Genomic DNA, 23,885 nt, shown 5'->3' with positions numbered 1-23,885 from the left:
TGTGAAGAAAATTGCCTAACTCTTTAGGGAGAAAGAAAACCCTTTGAGTACAGAGAAGTGTGAGTTAACCAAGACTGAGTCCTCACTTTTACCAGCAATGTACTTTCAAGTACCACATAGTCTTCAGTCTACTTAGTATTGCTTAAAAAAATGTATTAGTATATGGTAGTTATACAGAGGGTCTTGTTGTGACATTTCCATATATACATATATTGTATACTGCTTTGGTTCATCCTCTCCATTATTCTCCCTACTTATTCCACTCCCTTTCAGAAAATGTTCCATAGTCATACATGTATAGTAAGTACTTCACCTTTTAAAGATAGAACATTCACTTATTTTATCAATATTGTATTTAGTTAACAAATCATAATTACAAAGACTTATGTGATTCTTTGCAGATTTTTATATATGTATCCAATGTGCAATGATTGAATCAAGCTAGTTGACATAATCATTGCCTCACTTATTTTTTCTGGTGAGACATTTGAAATTTACTCTCTTAGTCATTTTGAGATACGCAGTACATGATTGTTGTCTTAGTCACCCTACTGCATCACAGCTTTACAAAAGGCATTCTTTGCACCCTTTGACTGATTGCCTTGCTATCCTTCCTACCAGCCCTCCACAGCAGCCTCTGTAACCACCATTCTACTTCTACTTCTTTGAGTTCAGTTTTTTGAGATTCACTCTATAAGTAAAATCATTCCAGATTTGTCTTTTTGTACCTAGCTTATTTAATTTAGCATAATGTCCTCATTATGGATAATGTTGTTTATCCATGTCATCACAATGGGAGGATTTCCTCCTTTTTTTTGTGTGGTACTGGGATTTGAACTCAGGGCCTTCACCTTGAGCCACTCCACCAGCCCTATTTTTGTGAAGGGTTTTTCAAGATAGGGTCTTGCAAACTATTTGCCCAGGCTGGTTTCAAGCCCCAAACCTCCTGATCTTTGCCTCCTGAGTAGCTAGAATTACAGGTATGAGTAACCAGCTCAGGATTTCCTCCTTTTTAAAGTACAATTAGTATTCCATTTTGTGTATATTCCAGCTCTTCGATCCTACTTTAATTACTCATTATTTTCAATTTCTCAGCAAGTTGTGTCTTTTGGAAAATCCATAGTGTCTCAAATAATGTGAAAGCGGTTAGGACCCCAAACTGAAGATTGCATACATTTTTTTCCAATGAAGTCACAGAAGGTTGGGATTTGTAGAAACATAGACAAGGCTACAATAAGATGTGGAATGGGAGGAAAAAGATAGTAAGAGTATAGTGTCAACCTTATGGTATTATGAGATCAAAATCTAAACTCCTTAAGCCAGGCATAGTGTTGCATGTCTGCAATCCCAGTGCTATAGAAGCTGAAACAAGAGAATCACAAGTATGGGGTCAGCTTGGGCTATAAAATGAGGTAGATAAAAAAATGAAGTCAAAAAAGCCATACTAGGTATCCACATATTATATATATATAATATATATATTATTTATATATAATATATATATTATATATATTACATTATATATAATATATTCTCCTCTATAGGTGTCATTTTTTTCTCTCATAATAATCACCTTTCCTTTGATTTTTTTTTTCATAAACCTACTAAGTTTGCTCCTGCTAATATTGTTCCCTATTGTCAATTTGCCCCTTTATCAGATTTTACTCTATTACCTCCAATTGGGATTTTAATTCTGCTGTTGAATTATTGATTCCTTTGCAGTCCTACCTTATCTATCTTAGCCCTCTTGTATTCCCAGCCTACTGTCTTTGCATTTCAACTAGTTCCCACTTAAGCTTTTCTGCTCCAATTTTAGAGACTGTGATTTCTTGAATTTTATTAAACATTATTTAGTTTTCTATATTTTCCTCCCATTCTTGTGAAAATATTATTCATTGGTATAAAGATCTCCTAAGCATTCAAGGTGATATTTTTTCATGTGTTTTTGCAGTAGGATTTTTGTTTATTTTCCACTTTATTCATTTTCAAATGTGGTAAAACATCTATTCTTTGTTCCTATACTGCATATCTATACACTAAATATTTGCCAACCTTAGCTTCTAAGCATTGTTCATTTGGGTAACAGTAACACCATTTTCAAAAACAAAAATCAAGAATTGTAGCTCCTCTGTTCTCTGAACCAGTGGACTGCAGTGGGAAGGAAAGTCACAAAATAACCAGTTAACTAGTCTCTTATTCTCTCTCCAGATGAAGTGTTCCATCTTCCAAATGCAGCACACAATGCCAATAGTCTTTTTTTCTAACTATATCTATTTTATAGCAGATGGAATGCTTGTAGTCAAAAATCAAAGCAATATTGAGTGTCAACTATTTCCTAGACGCTTTGATAGGCATAAAGACTCTGTGACAAACACAATGCATCCCATTCCTGTCCTGGAGACCATACTGTACTTAAGAATCAGACATTGTATAAGAAAGTACAAGTGTGACATTTCCACACTCACTAAGGGAAACTAACTGCAGATAAAGACCTGAGACTGTGTTTAACAGAATACTCCAGGAACAGACACCTATTAGCTCCGTTTTCTGTTAGCTTAAACATCATGTTTCAGAGCCACAAACTTTAAACTAGGGAGGATTTCCTATTTTCTTTTCAAAATGGTAAATTATGTTTGTTTGCAAAGGCTACATAGGCATTTGAGGTTTTTTTCTATTTTTGGGGGGGTAATCCTTTTTTATTTATTATTGTTATCCTAGAGCTATATTGTGACATTTACCAAAGTTTTTACGATATATCACAGTTGAATTCATCCCCTCCATCATTCTTCTTTATCTCCCCTCCCCCATTGCTGGAATAGTTTCAACAGGTTACATTTTTCCATTTACATACATGTATATATAATATATCTAACATAATCAACCTCCTATACCTTTTCCTTATATCCTCCCCCCTCCTACTAGTAACATCTCCCCAGACAGGACTTGTTTTTCCTTCCTGTTCTCCATTTTTGTAAAAGAAAATGACATTTTTATTTGTTTAAGATAGCCATACAGAGTGTTTCATAACATTTACATGTATATATGTATTGTAACCCTATTTGGCTCATCCCTTTATTTTTCTCCTTTCTACCTTAGTCCATTTTTATGGTGATTTTGACAGGCTTAAAAATTCTATATTCATTCTTCTGTAGGAAGTACTTCAACCACATTCACCTTCTTTACTGCCCACTTTTATCCTCCCTCTCTCATGTGTGACCTCCCCTTAATGTGACCTGTTTTTCAAAATATTGCTGTATTTGTATTAGGTCTATATTCCATATGTGAGAGAAAACATGCAGCTTTTGGCCTTCTGAACCTGGCTAACTTCACTTAAGATGATGTTCTCCAGTTCCATCCATTTACCTGAATATAGCTCAGTGATAGATCATCTGCCTAACACACACAAAGTACAGGGTTCCATCCTCAGCAACACAAGTAATAATAACAATAATGATGATAATGATATTTATTTAGATTCTAGTAACTTTAACAGTTTAAGAATTCATTTTGCTGAGGTCTTTTATCATTAAAAAGTATTTTCAAGGATATTTTTGTTAAAAATTGGAGAGAATCTGTATCAAAGACAGTTAGCCAAAATTCATTTTAAAACTGAAGTGAGAAGGCATATTTAAAACATGTTCATGTGGCAAAAATCTACAGATATTGGTGGTAGATTAAATTGAGAAGCTAAGTTTAGCAAAATTCCTGGGGTCTGGCACGTGAAGGCAAGGAGTGTAAGCTTTGAGGGGAGTCTGCACCGGTTGGATATAAGAATTTTAAAGTCCTGATGTAGCCAGATGCCATCTGAAACCTGAAAGCAAAAGACTCAAAAGTATTTTCCTCACATGTTGCCTTGAAGTGTGCCAAAGATAGTCCAAGTGAGTGGAATTTATTTTGTGTGGCACCACTTAACTTTTTTAAAACAACAACAGTAGCGATCAACAAATACTGCATTTCTTTTATACCACCAAGGATCTCTTGCTTGCCCACCTACTTTTCCTTAACTACATCCCCTTCTGGCAAAGAATTCCACTCACTTTCAATTCTGTGTAATTTTTGATATATTTTACTCTGTTTAGAATGAGCCCATTAGTTTTTTCAACATGATAAAATGGGAACTGTGATAATAGTTGACAAGGCAGAAAAGAATATGATGATGGCAATGATCTCTGTGACTTCCACCATTTTTATTTCCCTCCACATTTTTACTTATTCAAATTTTCTTCTTGGTACATCCTGGTACCATGTTTATCTCCTTACTGGACTCTCATATTCTTGTCTTATTCCTTTCTAATATACTCTCCACTCTCCTAGTAGACTTCTTTGCTTTTCTTACATCAGAATAGGACAGGTTTTTACCTTAATGATTAGGGAAAATCATAATCTTCCCCAGAGTCTTCCTCTATAAAATGGAAAAGGCTAGATTGTTTTGTAACCTTCATAATGGAAAAGAATAAATGTGAAAATAAACACAAATTCAATGTGCATGATGACATGTAACTATAACATCCTGATAGCTAATCAAAATGTGATTTGCTTTTCCTTCACACAATGATCTGATAAGTGGGCTTTGTAGTAATCCAGAGTTCCAGGTTCCTTTTTGATCAGTCCCCACTACCACCTCCAAAACTTTACTTTCATTTCCTGTTAGTAAACAGGAAAACGGAATGGAATACTCCCTTGTGGTAGGTGTCTGAACCAAATTTGGCAGTCATTTGGTCATCACTAGCTAGAGACTGGCACATGTTGTCTAGTTCTTTATATAGGATCTGAAAGAATGGGACTTGGGTGAGCACAAGCCCTGTCATGACATCTCCATTACCTTACTAAGTGAACAATTCCACTAGTGGCACAGGTGTAATAAACCTCTTCTTAAAAGAGTATGTGTCATTGGCTGAATCAAACATACAAACAACTAACTCAAATTTAAGATTAAAAAACACTAAATTTTGGATCAAAATGCTAAGGGCTCATAGCATGTTGGAACTCACAAAAAAATTCCTAAGGGGCAAAGACTTTTTTTTGTTTTCAAATATGAATAAAAATGGCTTTTTCAGTCTAAAATATTCTTATTGGCATATATGAAAATGTAAATAGTAAGGAGTTTCATCAGGAACTTTCCATGCATGTATATAATGTACTTTGATCATTTCCCCCTTTTATTACTTTTTCTTATGCCTCCTTCTCCCTTCTCCTTTTCCTTTCCCTTCCACCTCACTAGCTTTTCCATGTACTAATTTATTTATCTGTATTTTGTCCTTGTATTTATTATTGTTATTATTATTATCTATTGTGGTGCTGGGGTACATTGTGATATTTATAAAAGTTCTTATAATATGTCATATATATCATAGTTGAATTCACCTCTTTTATCATTCTCCTTTATCTCCTCTCCCCCATTCCTGGAATAGTTTCAGCAGGTCTAGAGGAGAAAGACTCAGACTCAACTGGATTGAATTAATCACCAAAGTTCAAGTGACTATATATAATGGTGGATCTTATTCAAGTCCAGAATGAAGGGGAAATTGACTTGACCCAGGTATTCAAGGGAAGAGTGTGTGACAGAATAAACATTTGAAATGGGTCTTGAAGAAGGAATATGATAAATTTTTCACATCATTGGCACCCAAAAAATTAAAAATATAAATAAGAACTTCTTACTTCCTTTCTTGAAAGCCACTAATGGCTTCCATTATACTTAGGATAAAATCCAGTCTTCTAGACTTGGCTTTCAAATCCTTGTGTAATCTGATCTGTGACAATCTCTATGACCTCATCTTGTGCCACTTCTTTGTCATCTCCATTCTAGCTCCTGACTCATCATTTGTTCCTCAGATGTGCCAAGATCATTCCATCTCTGCCACAGAGCCTTTGATGTAGCTATTTCTTCTGCTTGAAGTATGCTTGCTCTTTGCTCTTGACCTTTATGTCTCAGAGAGGCTTTTCATACCCGCCTTATTCTCCCTTATTTTACCTATTCTAAATGTCTTCCCAACATTCACTGTCAGTTGCTGATCTCTCTCTCTCTGTCTCTCTCTCTCTCTCTGTCTCTCTCTGCCTCTCTCTCTTTCTCTTTTCTTCTTTTTCTTTCCCTTCCTCCTCCCTCCCTCTCCCATTAGTACACAAACTCTTGAATTCACTAGCCTTTTCTGTCTTGTTTCTGTATAGCCACTAAGCATGAACTCAAAATAAACAGATGAAGAAGTAGGGGGACTGAAGACATTAGAGACTGTGGATAGTTCCAAGAGCAAAATAAACTGTCTATCAATGTAAAGTGTTATATACTTTCATATCGAACAACTTACTTTCAATTTTTGACACATCACATCATCTCATTTTACAAGACCCGAGCGTCTGCTGGTGGAATATTGTGTGCAGTTCTGATACTTGTTCTCTCAGAAGGACTTAATGGAGTTTGGATGTTCCCCAAAAGGACAAGGGTCAGCTACAGCTACTGGACAACTCCAAACTAAAAATATAAGTATCATTTTGTCTTAAAATATATTTAAAAGATGTGAGAATAAAATCTGAAGAGATTTGGAAAGAGTAAATATAGTCTCATTCCTATTCAGCATAACTTCAGGATCCTAACCTGGAGTCCCTCTTAAAACCAGAAAGAAGGTACATCTAAGACAACAAAATGTCACCCTTTGTTAGCATGACACTTTACGTTTTTACAATGCTTCTTTATTTCATTTTTACACAATATCTGTACAATATCTCTATGGTGAATACCATTCTTCAAACTGAGACAGCCAACACTCTAAAATGTAGGTTGTCTGAATATCTTGAGGGAAAGAGCCATGTGTGACCCATTTATTTAAGACTGTCTGTAAAGTTTATTGTTTAATTAAAAGGTAATTAAGTCTCTACAAAATTGAATTTTTTTCTTAGCATAAAAAATCTAGATGAATCAGGAACAGGATTCTAAAAATCCCCTTACCTCTGGGGCTTATTTCCTTATCACTTAATGTAAAGAGAGATAATTCTCTTATATTGTGCTAGAATCCTAAAGGCCTATAGCCCTAGGACAGAATGAACTCAGAAACATAAATTCCTACCAAAAGATGTCAATGTCGCTAAACTGAGCTTCAAGAAAATCATTCTCAGAAGCAAAAGTGATTGAGAACTCCCGATTTCCATTTACTGACAAACTGATGAATAGCATATGATCCTTTCCTCAAACTAATCTTGTAAAATGAAAGCAATGGATAGGGCCACAATACATTAAAAAGCTATCAGTTTGGTTCTGATCAGGATTGAATGAGCACACTCCACACTATCTCTCCTATTAAATGAAACTAAAATCCCTGGAGAGAATGTGCACAAAGATTATCTAAATAATAAAAAAAGTGGTAACAGTCAGATTTGAGAAGGAAGCCAGCACTGAAAATAATATCACCATGGTGATGGTCTTCTTTTTCCTGGCCCCAACTATTCTCAGACTAAACTCAAAGATAGCATAGAACTCACAAGCATACAGAAGAGATGTGAGCAAAATAAGTATTAGTTTTCTACAGATTCCATGAAAAGCATACCACACCAGATGTCTTAAGCAACAGAAAGTATTGCCTCATAGTTCTGGAAGTCGTATATCCAGAATCAAGGTATTGGCAGAGTTGTTCCTTCTCAGAGCCATGAGGGGAAGGATATGTTCCAAGCCTGTCTTCTCCCTGTGATCTTTTCTATCATCTTTCCTTTGTATTTATGTGTGTCCTAACTTGGAAATCGGTCATATTTGATTAGGGGACCACCCTACTCCAGTATGGCCTCATTGTATCTGATTGTGTCTTCAATGACCCCATTTCTAAATAAAGTTGCACTATGAGGCAGTAGGAGGTAGAACTTCAACACAGGAATCTTGGAGGCAAACAAAGTCATAACATGATACAAGAAAACTCTCTTTTGGGACCAATGAGGAAAAAAAAAAAAGAAGGAGAAATGTCAGAGAAAATGGTAGAAATGTATTTTGACCTTGTTTTGTTTGTTCCTTGTTTCCCATCTTGGTTCCCAAACAATCCCATGGAAATAGTAATAGAAATGGCAGCATTAGCTGAGCAGGCACCTAACAATCTAAGGAATGAGAAATCTTACTGACCAGAACTGTGGCACCAAGAGAATGGGAAGGGCACCTGCTGGGTTTTTTTTTTTAATCATTTTATATCTGCTCACTTCTTGGCCCCTGATGCATACTCAGTTATAGAAGAACATGGCAGAGCAAGGCACCAAAAGTTTCAGTTTCTTAGACAGAAAAAGATATCTAGGGTGATGTGGAATAGGATGGATGCTGGGAGCTAAAATGTGTCAGAGAGTCACAGCACAGAAAGAAAGCAGCCACACAAAGTTTTGTATAAGCTCTTGAGCTCCATTCCAAGTTGGGCATTCATGAACCTTAGCCTAAAGTTGCATTTAAAAAGGACTTCTGGAAGTGAACTAGGTAGTAAATCACCACCCAGGTCTTAGACTGGCCAGTGAGGGATGCATAAATGGTACATATATCTACACAGTGCTTTGAAAATTGAGGCTACAGTAAAACTACAGTCCAGAGAGAAAGCAGGCGCAACTTCCAGGCTAATATTGGATCAATTGTCTGCTAAAAAAATGAAAAAAATTTTTGTAAAGGATTCAAATAAGACTTGGACCTTCATAGAATCATAGTCAGCATATCCAAAATGAAATCCAAAATTACAAGACACAAGGAACTACAAAGTGTCAATACTTTGCAATAAAAAGAAAATCAGCATGTATTGACCCCAATATGATATTGATGTTGAAATTACTGTTGGAATATTTTAACCATGCTCTGCAAAGCAAATGTAAACACTCTTGAAATGAAGGAAAGAATATCTCATCAGATATAAACACATTATAACAAATAACCAAATGGAAAATATAGAACTGAAAGATACATTTATCAAAATAAAATGGTCACTGGATAGGCCTGACAGCAAAATAGAAATGATAGAGGGAAAAGTCAATGAACTGATGATAGATCAATAGAAATTATTCAGCATAAACAACATAGAAAAAATTGAAAAAAAATAAGCAGAGCCTTAGGGCTTCAACAGTCTTGTCATCAGAGTACCAGCCGTAAAGGAGAAAGAATGGCAGAGAAAAGTTTGTGTGTGTGGTACTAGGGATTGAGATCAGGGCCTATGCGTGCTAGGCAAGCACTCTACCACTTGAGCCCTGTAGACCAAGAAAAAATCTTACGAAAAAACATCAACTGTCTTCTCAAATTCAACCAAAGACTTAAATTTAAATATCAATCTTAGCATCTAATTGTTGCTATAATTGCAGCTGGCATCATTACTCACACATAGTAAAAACATAATCTGTTTCAGAACCTGGTCTATGTTAGAAATACCACAGATCTGGGCTGGTGGATGGCTCAAGCCGTAGAGCACCTGCCTAGCAAGGGTGAAGCCCTGAGTTCAAACCCCAGTGCCATCAAAAAATAAATAAAGGCTGAAAGTCACAAAAAAAAGCTCCTGCCTAGAAATAACACATATAATTCTTTGCACAATATCACAGAAGTGTAAGTGGTAGAGATAGGATATAGGAAATCTCCCTTCAAAACAATAAAATACTAGCCACAATGTTGCACAGGCTCTCTGGTATGCCTAGGATCAATCTCTTATTTACACTTAGATTCTTAATAGCAGTTCTTTTTTGTACTATGATTTTTTATGTTTGTTTAGTTCTTGATACAGTAACTAACTTATAGAGGCTTAAGCTATTTAAGAGAGAAAAGAATAAACAGCTATAATACAGGGTGAAAGTTATACATCAATCTGATTTACAATTTAATACAATGGTGAGTTTCTTAATTAAAGCAGCTCTGGTGACATATCTCAAAGTCTCTGTTATGCTTCTGATGCCTATCATTGCTTAATTTTAAAAATATGTAATTTGATGAAAAAGACATAAAACTACACAACTTATATGGAAAACGGAGTAATGGAAGGAAGATCTGTCTCTAGCATAAACTAATTTCCTGATCTTGGAGAATTCATTTAACCTACTGGAGCCTCAGCACATTTTCTGAAACCAAGGAGCATACTAATTACTGACCAGGGTATCTCATGAAGATCAATGAGGTATATGTACATTTGTGTGTGTACATATGTGTGTGTGTGTGTGTGTGTGTGTGTGTGAGTGAGTGAGAGAGAGACAGAGAGAGAGACAGAGAGAGAGAAGAGAGAGTGCATTGGAGAGTATTGCACAAAGGACCTCATTTAACTTAATTCATTGAAAAGCAGATAGGAGGGCTGGAGACATATCTCAAGTGGTAGAGAGCCTGCCTGAATTCAAACCCCAGTAGCACAAAAAAAAAGTAGATAATCAGATAGGAATAAGTGAAAAACACTTGATAAATAAAAACATGGCAGCCCAGAAGAAGAAGAGATTAACTCCAGCTAGGAGCCCTGAAGAACCTTTTGTGGATAAAGGAAACTAAATCAAACTGGAGAGAAACTGTTTAATAGAGAAGAGGTCAAGACTGGAATTGGAGAGCTGCATACTTGCATGGTAAACCCCCACCTTTGAAACTTGCTTCTGAGTTTCTCTTTTCTCTGGAACTCAGCTGAGGAACAGTCTTAAGGAATAGGCACAAAATTACCACACCATTTGGAACATTCTGTAACCCAAGGTAGAGAACATGCAAATATATGAGAAGCAGGAGGCAAAGGAAGAAGCCTTTAAGATGAGCAGGCTTTTTATAAACATCTCTTTATCTTTTATTTTAGTAAGTTTTTTGTTTTCTTTTGTTTTTTGTGGGGAATTGTTTTTTCCAAACAAAGCCAAATTAGTGAGTTTCTAGTTCTATTGAGGAAATCAAAGGTTTTGTCTGGTGTTATGTGCCTCTGCAAAATTCAGTATCAATATTTTTCAAGTCTTGGGGTAAATAGGAATACTTTGAGGAGCTTATTTTAAAAAATAAAAATATAAAATCGGTTTTTTAGTGGCATCACTAGTTCTGCTGATTCAGTCTATCAGGATTAGACCAGGGTTCTCATTCCATCACCTCAGCAGGTCCTCCAGGTATAGATGGTTCATTCTCTCACCCTGAGCAGGATAGGTGGATGCCAAAGCTGAGAGCACATTCAGTGGCACTTGAAGCAATTCTAAAGATGCTCTGTGATTGACAGCAGCTCAGAAATATGGGCGGAGAAGGAAACTTGAAATCCACATTGAAGTTAATCCATATTCTTTCCAGCTTAAAAGCAAAAGGGATATAAACCTAAAAAAGAAAAAAACATTGCAGAATTCCATTAGCAATTCTTTACTTTAAGCTGACATTTTTTTTGCAAGACCTGGCTGCTTTGCCAACCCAGCAAACAATGCAATGGTCTTTACAAAACAATTTGAGGAAACAGTTTTGTTTTAATTCCAAGACAAATGTAGTATGCAACACTTTCTTCTTTGATCTCATAAAGGAGAGGAAAAAACAATCAGAAGCTTAACAAATAAAATGAAAATTACCTCCTTTTCATATTTCGGTGATGAAAAATGCTTCAAAGTGCTCTGAGGACTCACAGAAATGATAATTACCTTCTGCTTCCCTGGGGTAAGCATGGGGACGCTTGGATTGTAATAGTCTCATCAGAGTTGTATAAACTGCAATATAAGCAATAAAAGTTCCCTAAACATCTGGGACTGTCTATTCTTTCAAAAGGCTTTTGAGCATCAGATAAAGCTGACATTAGGATATTTTGATGTCAGTCTAGGGTGGTGATTTGGGTCCCACTGGGAAGTTATCTTACTTCTGAATTTCTAGAAGTCACCTGTGAAAATCATGGTGAAAGAAGTTCATGCTTAGAAATTAAAGATATGTTCAACTGAATAATATGCATCCAGCAAAAACTAACTTCCTGACCACACAACCCTTCTTACTGCGGTGCTAAGAGCCACACAGTGAATAAGTGGAACACATGTGCTAAAGAACACTTTCTATGGGCCAAGCAGTGTGGTATGAATTTATTTATAAAAAAAAAACAGTTGATTTCATTCACCTGAGAAACCTAAGGGGCCACAATTATCCTTATTTTACCGACAAGGAAACTAAGACTCAGAGAGATTAAATAATTTACCTAATATCAGAAAGCTAATCTTTCTGTTAGGCAGAGAGATAGATAGATGAGATAGATAAATAGGTAGATGATAGATAGAAACTATACACAAATAAAATATGCTGTGACAGCTGCCATTGTAATAATAACCATAGAATTTTAAATCAGGAATGTTGGGGGAGGAGTGGTAATTTTAAATAACCCAATCAGGAACTAACTCAATGACCTAAAGGAGATTATACAGCCAACCAACCTTATAGATTCCAGGAGCAGAGAGTTTCAGAAAGAGGTAGCAAATGCAAAGGTTTGTGTACTTAGGGAATTGAAAGAAAATTCACACATCTGAAAAAGTGGTAGAAGACCGGACCCATGAATTCAGATCATGTGTCCTCATTGTCAATTACACATGCTGCCTAGCAAGCATGCCAGAGTCACACTCAGACACTGTAAAAGGCTTCCTTCCCTGAAGTTCTGTTTTACCTCTATAAAGAAAGGAATGAAGAATCTTGGCATGGTGTCATACACCTGTAATCCCAGCTATGTAGGAGGCATAGGTAGGTGGATTTCAGTCTGAGGCTGCCCAGGCAAAAACACAAGACCCTATCGACCCTATCTGAAAAATGACTAAAGTACAAAAGGACTGGGGGTGTGGCTCAAGTGGTAGAGCACTTGCCTAGCAAGCAAAAGGCCCTGAATTCAAACCTCAGTGGCAACCTCCTAACAACAACAACAATAATAATAACAAAATAAGAAACAAAACTCTTATGGTTCATAGAAATTTCAGCAGAAAGAAGGCAAGTGACTCAGTCCATTTCAGTGAATGAAGTCATGGCTGGGGCTGTCTGAGGGACCCATACAACACTGAGAAGGGGATAGGTATCAAGGTAAGAGGATAGTGGGCCTCCCACAGGCAAGGGAGCATCGTAAAGAAAGATTTCAGTTGTACTCCATGAGTCTCCTGAATAGAAATTAAGAGAGATGGATTGTTTAGGGCTCTACTACCTTGCAGTTATATGGTCTTTTTTTTTTTTCATTTTTCTTTTATTATTCATATGTGCATATAAGGCAAGGTTCATTTCTCCCCCCTGCCCCCACCCCCTCCCTTACCATCCACTCCCCCCCCTCCCTCTCCCCCCCCTCAATACCCAGCAGAAACTATTTTGCCCTTATTTCTAATTTTGTTGTACAGAGAGTATAAGCAATAATAGGAAGGAACAAAAGTTTTTCCTGGTTGAGATAAGGATAGCTATACAGGGCATTGACTCACATTGATTTCCTGTGCGTGGGTGTTACCTTCTAGGTTAATTCTTTTTGATCTAACCTTTTCTCTAGTTCCTGGTCCCCTTTTCCTATTGGCCTCAGTTGCTTTAAGGTATCTGCTTTAATTTCTCTGCGTTAAGGGCAACAAATGCTGATGATGGTTATTCTAACAGGGGTGAGGTGGAAACTTAGCGTGGTTTTAATTTGCATTTCCTTTATTGCTAGAGATGGTGAGCATTTTTTCATGTGTTTTCTGGCCATTTGAATTTCTTTTGAGAAAGTTCTGTTTAGTTCACGTGCCCATTTCTTTATTGGTTCATTAGTTTTGGGAGAATTTAGTTTTTTAAGTTCCCTGTATATTCTGGTTATCAGTCCTTTGTCTGATGTATAGTTGGCAAATATTTTCTCCCACTCTGTGGGTGTTCTCTTCAGTTTAGAGACCATTTCTTTTGATGAACAGAAGCTTTTTAGTTTTATGAGGTCCCATTTATCTATGCTATCTCTTAGTTGCTGTGCTGCTGGGGTTTCATTGAGAAAGTTCTTACCTATACCTACTAACTCCAGAGTATTTCCTACTTTTTCTTGTATCAACTTAAGAGTTTGGGGTCTGATATTAAGATCCTTGATCCATTTAGGGTGATATACATGGATCTAGTTTCAGTTTTTTGCAGACTGCTAACCAGTTTTCCCAGCAGTTTTTGTTGAAGAGGCTGCTATTTCTCCATCGTATATTTTTAGCTCCTTTGTCAAAGATAAGTTGCTTATAGTTGTGTGGCTTCATATCTAGATCCTCTATTCTGTTCCACTGGTCTTCATGTCTGTTTTTGTGCCAGTACCATGCTGTTTTTATTGTTATTGCTTTGTAATGTAGTTTGAAGTCAGGTATTGTGATACCTCCTGCATTGTTCTTTTGACTGAGTATTGCCTTGGCTATTCGTGGCCTCTTGTGTTTCCATATAAATTTAACAGTAGATTTTTCAATGTCTTTAATGAATGTCATTGGAATTTTGATGGGAATTGCATTAAACATGTAGATTACTTTTGGGATCATCGACATTTTTACTATGTTGATTCTACCAATCCATGAGCATGGGAGATCTCTCCACTTTCTATAGTCTTCCTCAATCTCTTTCTTCAGAAGTGTATAGTTTTCCTTGTAGAGGTCTTTCACAACTTTTGTTAGGTTTACACCTAGGTATTTGATTTTTTTTGAGGATATTGTAAATGGAATTGTTTTCATACATTCTTTTTCCGTTTGCTCATTGTTAGTGTATAGAAATGCTAATGATTTTTCTATGTTGATTTTATATCCTGCTACCTTGCTATAGCTATTGATGATGTCTAGAAGCTTCTGAGTAGACTTTTTTGGGTCTTTAAGGTATAGGATCATGTCGTCTGCAAATAGGGATATTTTGACAGTTTCTTTACCTATTTGTATTCCTTTTATTCCTTCTTCTTGCCTAATTGCTCTGGCTAGGAATTCCAGTACTATGTTGAATAGGAGTGGAGATAGTGGGCATCCTTGTCTGGTTCCTGATTTTAGAGGGAATGGTTTTAATTTTTCTCCGTTAAGTATAATGCTGGCTGTAGGTTTGTCATATATAGCTTTTATAATGTTGAGGAACTTTCCTTCTATTCCTAGTTTTCTTAGAGCTTTTATCATGAAATGATGTTGGATCTTATCAAAAGGCTTTTTTCTGCATCTATTGAGATGATCAAGTGGTTTTTGTCTTTGCTTCTGTTAATGTGGTTTATTACGTTTATTGATTTTCATATGTTGAACCACCCCTGCATCCCTGGGATAAAGCCTACTTGGTCGTGGTGAATAATCTTATTGATGTGTTGCTGAATTCAGTTTGCCATTATTTTGTTGAGGATTTTTGCATCAATGTTCATTAAGGAGATTGGCCTATAGTTCTCCTTTTTGGAGGTGTCTTTGCCTGGTTTTGGGATAAGTGTAATACTGGCTTCATAAAATGTGTTTGGCAGTTTTCCTTCCCTTTCTATTTCGTGGAACAGTTTAAGGAGGGTTGGTATCAGTTCTTCTTTAAAGGTCTGATAGAATTCAGCAGAGAATCCATCAGGTCCTGGACTTTTCTTTTTGGGGAGACTCTTGATTGCTGCTTCAATTTCATTTTGTGTTATAAGTCTATTCAGGTGATTAATTTCCTCTTGGTTCAGTTTTGGATGATCATATGTATCTAGAAATCTGTCCATTTCTTTTAGATTTTCAAATTTATTTGAATATAGGTTCTCAAAGTAGTCTCTGATGATTTCCTGGACTTCCACGGTGTTTGTTGTTATCTCCCCTTTTGCATTCCTAATTCTACTAATTTGGGTTTTTTCTCTCCTCATTTTAGTCAGGTTTGCCAGGGGTCTATCGATCTTGTTTATTTTTTCAAAGAACCAACTTTTTGTTTCATTAATTCTTTGTATGGTTTTTTTTGGTTTCTATTTCATTGATTTCAGCTATTATTTTTATTATTTCTCTCCTTCTATTTGTTTTGGGATTTGCTTGTTCTTGTTTTTCTAGGAGTTTGAGATGTATCATTAGGTTATTGATTTGGGATCTTTCAATCTTTTTAATATATGCACTCATGGCTATAAACATTCCTCTCAAGACTGCCTTAGCTGTGTCCCATAGATTCCGGTAGGTTGTGTTTTCATTTTCATTGACTTCCAGGAACTTTTTAATTTCCTCTTTTATTGCATCAATGATCCATTCTTCATTAAGTAATGAGTTATTTAGTTTCCAGGTGTTTGCATGTTTTTTGTCTTTACTTTTGTTGTTGAGTTCTGCTTTTACTTCATTGTGGTCAGATAGTATGCACAGTATTATTTCTGTTTTCTTATATTTGCTGAGGCTTGCTTTGTGCCCTAGGATATGATCTATTTTGGAGAAGGTTCCATGGGCTGCTGAGAAGAATGTATATTGTGTAGAGGTTGGATGAAATGTTCTGTAGACATCTACTAGGTCCACTTGATCTATTGCATATTTTAGATCTTTGATTTCTTTATTGAGTTTTTGTTTGGATGACCTATCTATTGATGATAATGGAGTGTTAAAGTCTCCCACAACCACTGTGTTGGCGTTTATATATGCTTTTAGGTCTTTCAGGGTATGTTTGATGAAATTGGGTGCGTTGACATTAGGTGTGTACAGATTGATGATTATTATTTCCTTTTGGTCTATTTCCCCTTTTATTAGTATGGAATGTCCTTCTTTATCTCATTTGATCAATGTAGGTTTGAAGTCTACTTTGTCAGAGATAAGTATTGCTACTCCTGCTTGTTTTCGGGGGCCATTGGCTTGGTAAATCTTCTTCCAGCCTTTCATCCTAAACATATGCTTATTTCTGTGGGTGAGATGAGTCTCCTGTAAGCAACAAATTGTTGGATCTTCTTTTTTAATCCATTTTGTCAAACGGTGTCTTTTGATGGGTGAATTAAGTCCATTAACATTATGCTTTAGTACTGATAGGTATGTGGTGATTCCTGCCATTTAGTTGTCTTAGTTGTTTGAAGGTTTGATTGTGTGTACCTAACTTGATGTTACTCTGTACTGTCTTGCTTTTTCTTATCCTGTGGTTTGGTGCTGCCTGCCTTTTCATGGTTAAGTTGGGTGTCACTTTCTCTGTGCAGGATCCCTTGCAGAATCTTTTGTAATGGTGACTTTGTGGTCACATATTGTTTTAGTTTCTGCTCATCATGGAAGACTTTTATTGCTCCATCTATTTTGAATGATAGCTTTGCTGGGTAGTGTATCCTGGGGTTGAAGTTATTTTCATTCAGTGCCCGGAAGATCTCACCCCATGCTCTTGCTTTTAATGTTTCTGTTGAGAAGTCTGCTGTGATTTTGATGGGTTTACCTTTGTATGTTACTTGTTTTTTCTCTCTTACAGCCTTCAATATTCTTTCCTTAGTTTCTGAACTTGTTTTAATGATGATATGTCCTGGAGTAGTTCTATTTTGATCTGGTCTGTTTGGTGTCCTGGAGGCCTCTTGCATTTGTATGGGAATATCTTTCTCTAGATTTGGGAAATTTTCCGTTATTATTTTGTTGAATATATTACGCATTCCCTTCACTTGCACCTCTTCTCTTTCTTCAATGCCCATGATTCTCAAGTTTGGTCTTTTGATGGAGTCAGTGAGTTCTTGCATTTTCTTTTCACAGGTCTTGAGTTGTTTAATTAATAGTTCTTTGGTTTTTCCTTTAATTACCATTTCATCTTCAAGTTCTGAGATTCTGTCTTCTGTTTGTTCTATTCTGCTGGATTGGCCTTCCGTTTTGTTTTGCAGTTCTGTTTCGTTCTTTTTTCTGAGGTTTTCCAATTCCTGGCAGTTTTCTTCTTTATTGTTGTCTATTGTTGTCCTGAGTTCATTTATCCATTTATTCATTGTGTTCTCTCTTTCACTTTGGTGTTTATACAGTGCTTCTATGGTTTCCTTTATTTCTTCTTTTGCTTTTTCAAATTCTCTATTTTTATTGTCTTGGAATTTCTTGAGTGTTTCCTGTACATTTTGGTTGACCCTATCCAGTATCATCTCTATAAAATTCTCATTGAGTACTTGTAATATGTCTTCTTTTAAATTATTCTTGTGGGCTTCATTGGGTCCTTAGTTTGTCTTCATTTTGTTGGAGTCTGGATCTGAGTTTCTGTTCTCTTCATTCCCCTCTGGTTCCTGTACTAATTTTTTGCTGTGGGGAAACTGGTTTCCCTGTTTTTTCTGTCTTCCCATCATTGTCCTTGATGTTGTTACTGTCCCTGTACTGTGTGCAATTAAGTATTTTCTAGCTTGTAATAATAACAATGGTAATATTTAGAATGGAAGAGTGAGCTGAGATGGAAAGCAAGAAGTTAAAGAAAAGGGGAAAACAAATATACAGACAAGAGGGAGAAAGCAGAACAAGGTATCAGACTAGAAAGTTTCAAAGGTATAAACAGGGAGTGTTAGTGTCTAATCGACAGTAAGCTGAACAGACATTAGAGAGACAGAGAGAGGATTGAAAATCAAAGATAAAAAAATAAAAAATAAGTAAATGAAAGTAATATCTATATATAAAAATGAATTAAAATAAAATGGAAAATAGAAAATTAAAAAAAAAAAACCAAAAAACTTCCAAGTTTATATGCAATGCAGTTTCAGTCTTAATAATTTGGGTGTCCGTCTCAATCTCCAGTCCTGGAGTTGGTTCCTCAGATGTTGTTCTGTAGTTGTCTCATCAAAGGGGATACATAAAGTAGAACAAAACTACACACTCACACACACACACACACACACACACACACACACACAAAAAGCCCCACCAAGTGTCCCCAGTTCAAATGCAATACAGTTTCAGTAAGTTTTTCGGCTTGCAGGTGTAATTCGGTTGTTCTCTCATCAAAGGTAGGGAGAAAAAGAAAAAAAAGCATCTGGAGACAGTTCTGAGAGTGGTATCTGCAACTGTGGCTTGCCTGCCTGCTGCTCTCAGCCTGTAGCTGGCGGTGTTATTTATGCAGATCACTGGGGTGAGCTAGCACTCACCTGGTCCCACAGGCTTTGTTTGCTCAGAGTTCTCCTGTGCGGGAGCCTCTGCTACAGGCTTTCCCCTTTCCAAGCACTGGGAAAGGTGACACTGCCCCTGCGTTTTCAGGCCTGCGTGTTTATTTACAGTTCTTGTGGAAGATGGGTCTTCACCCTCTCCTCTGAAGTTTTCCTCCCACTGCCACTTTCAGAAGCTTTCCTGCTCCTGCTTACTGGGCAGTGCTGCTGCTCCTGCCGGCCGCCATGTTTGTTTACAGATCACGTGGGAAGTGGGTCTTCCCTCCTCTCACAAGCTTCCCTTCTCCTGGTTGCTGGGCGCGTGCCCCGCTCCCACCAGAGGCTCTCCGGCCCGCCTGGCTTGTTTATTTACAGTCCTGGGAAGGATTCCCTTCCCCCAATCTTCAGCGCTCAGGGCACCCCACCCTCTTTCCAGCGTGTCTTAACTGTTCTTATTGCTTATTACTCAGTTTCTCTTTTTTTTTTTCCCAGGTGGAGGTCAGTCTGTCCAGGGGGCTATGCTGCTCTGGCCCAGGCTTGTCTGTGGGGTACCGCGGTACCGCGAAGCTCACCTGGTCTGCGTCTTCCCAAGCCATATGGGCGCCGGCCACTGGCGGCCCCGGGGGCCCTCCTCGTTTCTCCATTTAACATGGAGTGGAGATTCTCTGTGCTGGCTGGAGGTGTGGAGGGGTCAAACTTATGCCTTTTCTCGGTGATTATGCCTGCAAAGTGTGTCTCCAGCGTCTCTCCAAGATTTCACTATAGGAGGGTAGCTTTCTGCTTCCTACCTCTAGCCGCCATCTTGGAATCCTCCAGTTATATGGTCTTGGGCAGGTTCCTTTTCTGCTACTTTAAAATAAGAAATTACAGAAAGAGATCTCCAAATTTTTTCAAGTTCTTAAATTCTGTTTTTTTTAATTTTTATTTTATTCAAATGTGCATACAATGATTGGATCATTTCTTCCCCCTTCCCTCTGCCCCCTCCCTTATGCCCCCACTCGTTCCTTACCCCCCCTTACCCCTCGCTGCCCAGCAGATACTATTTTGCCCTTATTTCTAATTTTGTTGTAGAGAGAGTATAAGCCATAATAGGAAGGAACAAGGGTTTTTGCTAGTTGAGATAAGGATAGCTATACAGGGAGTTGACTCACATTGATTTCCTAAGCGTGGGTGTTACCTTCTAGGTTAATTCTTTTTGATCTCACCTTTTCTCTAGTTCCTGGTCCCCTTTTCCTATTGGCCTCAGTTGCTTTAAGGTATCTGCTTTAGTTTCTCTGCATTAAGGGCAACAAATGCTAGCTAATTTTTTAGGTGTCTTACCTATCCTCACCCCTCCCTTGTGTGCTCTCGCTTTTATCATGTGCTCATAGTCCAGTCTCATTGTTGTGTTTGCCCTTGATCTAATGTCCACATATGAGGGAGAATAGACGATTTTTGGTCTTTTGGGCCAGGCTAACCTCACTCAGAATGATGTTCTCCAAATCCATCCATTTACCAGCAAATGATAACATTTCGTTCTTCTTCATGGCTACATAAAATTCCATTGTGTATAGATACCACATTTTCTTAATCCACTCGTCAGTGGTGGAGCATCTTGGCTGTTTCCATAATGTAGCTATTGTGAATAGTGCCACAATAAACATGAGTGTGCAGGTGCCTCTGGAGTAACCTGTGTCACAGTCTTTTGGGTATATCCCCAAGAGTGGTATTGCTGGATCAAATGGTAGATCAATGTCTAGCTTTTTAAGTAGCCTCCAAATTTTTTTCCAGAGTGGAAAAAACACCAACAGTGTAAGAGGGTTCCTTTTTCCCCTCATCCTCGCCAACACGTGTTGTTGGTGGTGTTGCTGATGATGGCTATTCTGACAGGGGTGAGGTGTAGGTTAATTCTTCTTGATCTAACCTTTTCTCTAGTTCCTGGTCCCCTTCTCTTATTGGCCTCAATTGCTTTAAAGTATCTGCTTTAGTTTCCCTGTGTTGAGGGTAACAAATGCTATCTAGTTTTTAAGGTGTTTTACCTATCCTCATACAACCCTTGTGTGGTCTCGCTTTATCATGTGGTCAAAGTCCAACCCCCTTTTGTGTTTGCCCTTGATCTAATGTCCACATATGAGGGAGAACATATGATTTTTGGTAGACCAATGTTTAGATTTTTAAGGAGCCTCCAAATTTTTTTCCAGAGTGGTTGTACTAGTTTACATTCCCACCAGCAGTGTAAGAGGGTTCCTTTTTCCCCGCATCCTCACCAACACCTGCTGTTGGTGGTGTTCCTAATGATGCCTATTCTAACAGGGGTGAGGTGGAATCTTAGTGTGGTTTTAATTTGCATTTCCTTTTTGCTAGAGATGGTGAGCATTTCTTCATGTGTTTTTTGGCCATTTGAATGTCTTCTTTTGAGAAAGTTCTGTTTAGTTCACTTGCCCATTTCTTTATTGGTTCATTAATTTTGGGAGAGCTTAGTTTTTTTATTCTGGTTATCAGTCCTTTGTCGATGTGTAGCTGGCAAATATTTTCTCCCACTCTGTGGGTGTTCTCTTCAGTTTAGAGACCATTTCTTTTGTTGAGCAGAATCTTTTTAGTTTTATGAGGTCCCATTTATCTATGCTATCTCTTAATTGCTGTGCTGCTGGGGTTCCATTGAGAAAGTTCTTACCTATACCTACTAACTCCAGAGTATTTCCTACTCTTTCCTGTATCAACTTTAGAGTTGTGGTCTGATATTAAGATCCTTGATCCATTTTGAGTTAATCTTGGTATAGGGTGATATACATGGATCTAGTTTCAGTTTTTTTGCAGACTGCTAACCAGTTTTCCCAGCAGTTTTTGTTGAAGAGGCTGCTGTTTCTCCATCATATATTTTTAGCTCCTTTGTCAAAGATAAGTTGCTTATAGTTGTGTGGGTTCATATCTGGGTCCTCTGTTCTGTTCCACTGGTCTTCATGTCTGTTTTTGTGCCAGTACCATGCTGTTTTTATTGTTATTGCTTTGTCATATAGTTTGATGTAGGGTATTGTGATACCTCCTGCATTGTTCTTTTGACTGAGTATTGCCTTGGCTATTCGTGGCCTCTTGTGTTTCCATATAAATTTAACAGTAGATTTTTCAATGTCTTTAATGAATGTCATTGGAATTTTGATGGGAATTGCATTAAACATGTAGATTACTTTTGGGATCATCGACATTTTTACTATGTTGATTCTACCAATCCATGAGCATGGGAGATCTCTCCGCTTTCTATAGTCTTCCTCAATCTCTTTCTTTGGAAGTTTATAGTTTTCCTTGTAGAGGTCATTCACATCTTCTGTTAGGTTTACACCTAGGTATTTGATGTTTTTGAGGCTATTGTAAATGGAATTGTTTTCATATATTCTTTCTCAGTGTGTTCATTATTAGTGTATAGAAATGCTAATGATTTTCTAGTTGATTTTATATCCTGCTACCTTGCTATAGCTGTTGATGGTGTCTAGGAGCTTTTGAGTAGGGTTTTTTGGGTCTTTAAGGTATAGGATCATGTCATCTGCAAATAGGGATATTTTGACAGTTTCTTTACCTATTTGTATTCCTTTTATTCCTTCTTCTTGCCTAATTGCTCTGGCTAGGAATTCCAGAGCTATGTTGAATAGGAGTGGAGATAGTGGGCATCCTTATCTGGTTCCTGATTTTAGAGGGGATGGTTTCAGTTTTTCTCCATTAAGTATAATGCTGGCTGAAGGTTTGTCATATATAGCTTTTATAATGTTGAGGAACTTTCCTTCTATTCCTAGTTTTAGTACAGTTTTTATCATGAAATGCTGTTGAATCTTATCAAAGGCCTTTTCTGTATCTATTAAAATGATCAAGTGGTTTTTGTCTTTGCTTCTGTTAATGTGATTTATTACGTTTACTGATTTTCATATGTTGAACCACCCCTGCATCCCTGGGATGAAGCCTAGTTGGTCGTGGTGAATAATCTTTTTGATGTGTTGTTGAATTTGATTTGCCATTATTTTCTTGAGGATTTTTGCATCAATATTCATTAAGGAGATCAGCCTGTAGTTCTCCTTTTTGGAGGTGTCTTTGCCTGGTTTTGGGATAAGTGTAATACTGGCTTCATAAAATGTGTTGGGCAGTTTTCCTTCACTTTCTATTTCATGGAACAGTTTAAGGAGAGTTGGTATCAGTTCTTCTTTAAAGGTCTGATAGAATTTATCAGAGAATCCATCAGGGTCTGAACTTTTCTTTTTGGGGAGACTCTTGATTGCTGCTTCAATTTCATTTTGTGTTATAGATCTATCAGGTGATTAATTTCCTCTTGGTTCAGTTTTGGATGATCATATGTATCTAGAAATCTGTCCATTTCTTTATGATTTTTGAATTTATTTGAATATAGATTCTCAAAGTAGTCACTGATGATTTCCTGGACTTCCATGGTGTTTGTTGTTATCTCCCTTTTCCATTCCTGATTCTACTAATTTGGGTTTTTTTCTTTCCTCATTTTAGTCTGTTAATCTTGTTTATTTTTTCAAAGAACCAACTTTTTGTTTCATTAATTCTTTGTATGGTTTTTTGGTTTCTATTTCATTGATTTCAGCTCTTATTTTTTTTTTCTGATTTCTCTCCTATTTGTTTTGGGACTTGGTTGTTCTTGTTTTTCTAGGAGTTTGAGATTTGTCATTAGGTCACTGATTTGGGATCTTTCAGTCTTTTTAATATATGCACTCATGGCTATAAACTTTCCTCTCAGGACTGCCTTTGCTGTGTCCCATAGGTTCTGGTAGATTGTGTTTTCATTTTCATTGACTTCCAGGAACTTTTTAATTTCCCCTTTTATTTCACCAATGACCCATTGTTCATTAAGCAATGAGTTATTCAGTTACCAGGTGTTTGCATGGTTTTTGTCTTTACTTTTGTTGTTGAGTTCTAGTTTTATTGCATTGTGATCAGATAGAATGCATGGTATAATTTCTATTTTCTTATATTTGCTGAGGCTTGTCAAGTTCTTAAATTCTAGAAGTCTATACATTTGCCACCCTTGTCAGATGGCAGAGG

At 37.1% G+C, this 23,885-nt stretch overlaps 1 long non-coding RNA gene across 1 annotated transcript in view; it reads right to left on the bottom strand.

Annotated features, from left to right (window-relative positions):
* Positions 1–23,885, bottom strand: part of LOC141421744 (uncharacterized) — a 149,224-nt gene that overhangs the window by 80,104 nt on the left and 45,235 nt on the right. The window contains exon 2 of the long non-coding RNA XR_012446447.1: positions 11,067–11,242. This is a non-coding gene — a long non-coding RNA (uncharacterized lncRNA). The remainder of the gene's footprint in view (positions 1–11,066; positions 11,243–23,885) is intronic.

The sequence above is a fragment of the Castor canadensis genome, chromosome 3 (genome assembly GCF_047511655.1).
Source record: "Castor canadensis chromosome 3, mCasCan1.hap1v2, whole genome shotgun sequence".
In the NCBI taxonomy this organism is placed as follows: domain Eukaryota; kingdom Metazoa; phylum Chordata; class Mammalia; order Rodentia; family Castoridae; genus Castor; species Castor canadensis.
The sequence above is the reverse complement of the archived record's forward strand: the minus strand, read 5'-3'. Positions and strand labels throughout refer to the sequence as shown.